Source organism: Etheostoma cragini, chromosome 18 (assembly GCF_013103735.1).
Source record: "Etheostoma cragini isolate CJK2018 chromosome 18, CSU_Ecrag_1.0, whole genome shotgun sequence".
Classification (NCBI taxonomy): domain Eukaryota; kingdom Metazoa; phylum Chordata; class Actinopteri; order Perciformes; family Percidae; genus Etheostoma; species Etheostoma cragini.
Window position 1 is genome coordinate 23,021,889 of NC_048424.1, and position 5,928 is coordinate 23,027,816.

A 5,928-nucleotide genomic window follows, 5' to 3' on the forward strand; every position below is an offset into this window, starting at 1 on the left:
CGTGATGGCCCTGCTGCGTTACAGCCCCGCTGCGTGATGGCCCCTCTGCGTTACGGCCCCGCTGCGTGATGGCCCCTCTGCGTTACGGCCCCGCTGCGTGCAGGCTCCGCTGCATGGCAGCCCCGTGCGCCGCCATCCGTCAACACCCACCAGGTCAGATTTGTTTTAACCGGACGTTTTATTTGCGTGCGGAGTTGCTGCGGAGCTCTCCGGTGTCAGGCCAATAGAAGCTCTGCGTACCTGCTCCAGAGGGCCAGGGATCACCGGAGCTGAGACAGAGTCCGGACGCAGCCACACATTGAGTTTATTGTAAACCTGATGACTCCTTCGCTGTTCCGCTGCTGTTTCGCAAAGGTGGAAAATGGGCGTCCCTATTAAATAAGAGTGCTTGTGATTCCAGCAGCAGTGCGTCCCATGGGCGAGGTCTCTTTCTTCGTGGAGACGTTCTAACAGGCCAGCCAGGTAGTGGAAAGTCCATTTTCAAAATAAAGAGTGAAGACTTGCCATCACATATCTCACCACTGCACTATTCCAACAACTGAAACACAGCCACTAATCTACCGTCTACATAAAACTATGTATTATACTTACTTTTATGGCTAAAGCACCAACGTCTAGGAAAGATAACCAAAACAACTAAGTCTGCGTGTCAGGCAGGCAAAACGCTCCTCTTCTTAGACCATCCCCTGTGGTGTGAGGCATTGGCGGACTACGGAACACAACCACGGCGCAGCCAGAACGCAGCCCGTCCACGCCAGGTGGAGTCCCGGGGGGGGGTTATAGTCGGCAGGTAACGCATACAGTCTACGTGCAAAAAAAAAAAGAAGAGATAATGTACTCTTCCCTTATCAAAGTTGATACCAACGCATGTTTATCTCACTATGATCATCTCTGCAACCAGTTTTGTATCTGGCCAGCATCCCTGTAATCTCTGTCACGAGCCGTTCTACCTCGGACCCCCCTTCATCCCCATCCCCCTTTGATTCAAAGAGAACATTTGATCATCTTGCTGCTCTGTAATGTGGTATGGATGAGCATGCACAGCACTCCTGTCCTTATTGTACATGTCTAGTCTCAGTTTCTTTCCACATTCCAAGTACACAAGTAAAGCTAACTGGAAGCAGAGAGCAGCAATAATAACGAAACAAACTCGCATTCTCCTCATAGTTTAAAGCCCCCATGGGTAGAAGTTTTATGTGATTGTATATTCCTTGAAACAATTCTCTCGGTGGAAGTTTTAGTCAAGACAATCCCAGTGAAACTTGGGGCAATCTGTGTCTGCCTGTGTCTGTTTAGCCACCCAGCGCAATATCTCTGGAGATAGCAATCGCTATCCGTGTGTCAGGTGATTGGTCAGTCCTCTACTTCGGTCGATACTGGAAGAATGGGTTGCAAAGCAATTTGGTACCGACATAATTGCTAATTGGTCCAGGGAATTAATCCTTAGAATGTTGGTGGTCCCCTGATTGTGTGTGTGTGTGTGTGTGTGTGTGTGTGTGTGTGTGTGTGAGACCACCAGGAGTTCTCACTTATCCAGTGAGATATCTAACGGTTGGGTTTATCAGATGATGTCTCCTTAGGACTGTAGTGAGGAGGATAACATGTCAGAGTAACTCAACGCCAGTCTGTCTACATCACTGCAGCATGGCGAGAGGATCAGAACCAACCAGTCTGTCCGAACCCTTACCGACCCCTTCCTACGCACACACTGGGCAGAGCAGCAGCTACGCGGTGCTTTACGATGACGTAGTAGTACCGTTAGGGGGGTGGATGGGTCCGATAACACAGGACTGTTACCCCGGAGACCAGGGTTCGTGTGCCGACCCAGAGCGTTTAGATATGACGCTAAAGGAGACTTTTAGCGTCAATAACAACGCCAAAGGCACCTTCCCAAGCGTCGGTATTTTACGAGATGGGAGTGAGAATGTGTACCTGCAGAACTGAAGGCATTCCTATCAGCCTCAGCCCATTTTAGCATGCTAACACGCTAAACTAAGTTGGTCAACATGCTCACCTTATACTTGTTAATATCAGCATGCTACATGCTACAAATTTATTGCCTGAGCAATACTGGATTTTTTTAAGGTCAATATTAATATATAAAAGTTTAGAAAGAAATATCTGCTAGCAATCTGTCGGCCAGTTATTTATATTTTTTTAATATAAAGACATGGCACAAATAAATTGTTCATAAGGATTGTTATTTTCAAGTAATGATCAAGATATGCTGAGTATCCGACTTTATACTCAGTCGGATTTTTGACAAAAATGAAAAATTGGTCATGCTGTTTTGGAAACGGGTCTTTGGCTCCGTTAGCATTTAGCTGAAGCAGAGTACGCCCTCACAGAGCTGCTAGCAGGCTGACTCGGAGTCTTGTTTGAGGCGTTAGTGTGGAGAATCCTACATGATGACGTGTACTCAGTTGCAGAACTACTGCTGCCCTTTCATACCGGGGTAAGTGGATTCTTCCCACTGCTAGCAAGGATCCGGGCTACAGATATGGGTGGAACAAATGCACAGTACCTTGTGGGAAACTCTGAAGCCTTGAGCCCTGAATACTGTGTGGGGTGCTGTGCTGATCAACGTTGACCTCGGTGTTGAGATAGTTTTGGAAAAACCAAGTACAGTACCAAGTGGAACCTCTGGTCTCTGTTTGGGTTACAGCAACAGTTCAGCCCTGAGGTTTGTCCTACATCAGTTTCATATTCCAAGTCAGAATGTTGTCTAACTGTTTCACATCTACTCCTCTGTACCACAAAAAACAAGTACTGGTTACTGTTACACCTGTTTTTGTATTTGAAATATCCTTATACATGTTTCACAAATGTCTTAAAGCAATGTTGCTTTGCTTTTAAATCCTCTTCGGGCATCATTCCATCGGGGGGGGGCTGTTGTTATCCCGTGGCCTCCACAGTGCTTTGACCAGGTTAATACTGTATATCTGACCTCGATGAGCACGGCACACTTTATGTTGATGCCTAACATAAAACCTAGCTTTAGCAAGCAGCTTGTACTCGGTATGGCAGGACGCTGAAATAATCACAGTGTGGGAAAGCGGGACCAGGGGTGTTTGGGTGACAGCTCTTCATGTAGTATCTGTAATACAGCTTATCTTCCACATATTGTACATTCCAGTTTGACACCAAGAAGAAATCTGTGCACATTTATAACATATTTTCAAGTGATTTTGTTTACAAGAGCTGTATCCTTGCATGAGCTGAGATTCTTAAAAAAATAAATATCTACTTTATTTACTGTCCCAGCCTCTCTTCATCTTTGTCTCTTGTTTGCCTGTGAAGTGTGTGTTCCATGAAAGTTTTCAAAGACAACCTTGAGACTTTATACTTAAAACATTCTTGGAAATACTGAGTGGAAATCCTGAAAAGAGAGAGCGAGTTTCAGAGGAATGAGCCCTGGGTGATGTGTTCTGGCTGTTGTGGCATCTGACATTTTTCTGGTTGTCATTGTGAAGAGGGTCCTGAGGGGGTGTTTTTAATGGAGTATAATATTTTAAAAAGAAATGCACCCCGAAAGGACCGTGCTATCGGTCATTGCATGGGTCACTTTGAGGGGGAGGTACATTTGTCTTGCTGAGCAGGGATATGTTGACCAGAAAAGGGGGAGTCCCCCCTTTTTTCCTTTTCTGTTATGTATCTTTTTTGTGCATGTTATATGTTTAAAAGTGAAAAAGTCCAAAGCCGCCCCCCCCCAAAGGGACTTACCATCTCCAACAGAAAACACTGTTCACCAACCGCTCCAAACGACTCTGTTGTAGTCCAGTCTTTACTTTACTTTACAGGGACAGACGTTACAATGCCTGCCTAGCTGCTAGCATGGCACACCTCATACTCTGCTTCTGACTGGCTAGTAGTCCTTACCTAGGTACTGTCAGGGCCCTCATACTCTGCTTCTGACTGGCTAGTAGTCCTTACCTAGGTACTGTCAGGGCCCTCATACTCTGCTTCTGACTGGCTAGTAGTCCTTACCTAGGTACTGTCAGGACCCTCATACTCTGCTTCTGACTGGCTAGTAGTCCTTACCTAGGTACTGTCAGGACCCTCATACTCTGCTTCTGACTGGCTAGTAGTCCTTACCTAGGTACTGTCTGGGCCCTCATACTCTGCTCCTGACTGGCTAGTAGTCCTTACCTAGGTACTGTCAGGGCCCTCATACTCTGCTTCTGACTGGCTAGTAGTCCTTACCTAGGTACTGTCAGGGCCACATACTCTGCTTCTGACTGGCTAGTAGTCCTTACCTAGGTACTGTCAGGGCCTCATACTCTGCTTCTGACTGGCTAGTAGTCCTTACCTACAGTCAGATGTGCTTTAACTGCAGACTTCTGCAGTTAAACTGCAGTTCTGAAGTCTTCTTGATTGTTGACTTTGACACACACCCCCTCCCTCCTGGAGAGTGTTGATCTGGCCGACGGTTGGGTGTGTTCTTCACCAGGGACAGAATTCTTTGGTCATCCACCACAGTTGTTTTCTGTGGTCTTCCGGGTCTTTTGGTGTTGCTGAGCTCACCGGTGCCTTCTATCTTTTTAAGAATGGGGGTAGGTGTTAAAGCGCCCATAGTCTGCTAATTTTTCAGGTTCAAAATTGTATTCTGAGGTTGTACCAGAATAAGTTTCCATGGTTTCATTTTCAAAAAACACCACATTTTTGTTGTATTGCACAGATCCTGTTTTCACCCTGTGTGTTTAGGTCTCTGTTTTAGATACAGTGTGAGACATCTCCCTTGTTTTAACTCCAGAGTGAGACTTCTCACTAGTTTTAGCTCCAGAGTGAGACATCGCCCTTCTATCCTATCTTTGTTGGGAGCTGCACATGCTCAGTAGCTCGGTAAGATTCATCAGCTGATAACTCTTTCTCCAGCTTTGGTCAGTCCAAGGCAGGATTAGCTGGGAGACTTCTTGTGTGTGTGTGTGTGTGTGTGTGTGTGTGTGTGTGTGTGTGTGTGTGTGTGTGTGTGTGTGTGTGTGTGTGTGTGTGTGTGTGTGTGTGTGTGTAGTCAGGACTACAGACTTCAGCTCACCCAGAGACAGTACATAGAGGAAATTCAGAAACGGGATCAGAGGACATTCAGGAACCAGATCTCACTCAGAACAACATGGATGGGGTTTTCCAAGTGTGTATGTATGTGGAAGCACCAGAGACACAAAACAACCCCCCTAAACAACCCCAAAAGGGGTTTTCATAATATGGGCACTTAACTTAAATGGTCTTTTGTTTTGTTGTTACAAATATTTTATATACATATATACAGTATATATATACAGAGTATATGTCCAGGGCTTTACCTTGTCTTAAACATCTGTTTCTTTCTGCACTAACTGGAGTAATAGTCTGCAGCAGGTACACATGAGCTTACACCATACAGGAGCTTTATTGTTAAAGACACAGCTGTTTTATGACCAGGCGAAGCCGAAAATATTCCAAATATAGCGCACAGTTAAACTGATGAGTTGTTTTTGTAGTTGTCCATAGCAGTGTTCTGGTCCTGGACTCCAACCTGTCTAGAGATGAAGACTTCATACAACCCCACCTCTAAACCATCCTTTAGCCATCTGAATGTAAAAGAACACAGCAACCACTCTCAGAGCAGACGAAAACAAATGGCCCAGATAAATGACTCCCAGGACTACAGAGGTAAAGTAACCCCCCCACCCAGCCCAGCAGGGAGCTGTCACATCTTTATTATTACCTACACCACTCCATCAACCACATGGAGCTGGTGGGAATATTGTGAAACTCACTACGGAAACGTGGATAGCTGTGGTAACCAGTGAGCAGCTGTACAGTTTTTTCTCAATTGCTAAAACACAATTTCTGAAACCTTGATCCATTTTCTGAAAACATTAAACCCAAAAGTTGATCTTCAAGCCTTATTTACCAAACCTCTGGCTCCTCTCGTAAAATGAACCAGAT

General features: G+C 45.5%; 1 long non-coding RNA gene across 1 annotated transcript; it reads left to right on the top strand.

Annotated features, from left to right (window-relative positions):
- The first annotated feature begins 607 nt into the window (after window positions 1-607).
- Window positions 608-3,260, top strand: LOC117961282. The gene is made up of 2 exons (XR_004660364.1): window positions 608-1,490; window positions 2,928-3,260. It is a non-coding gene; the product is annotated as an uncharacterized LOC117961282 (long non-coding RNA).
- Window positions 3,261-5,928: the final 2,668 nt, after the last annotated feature.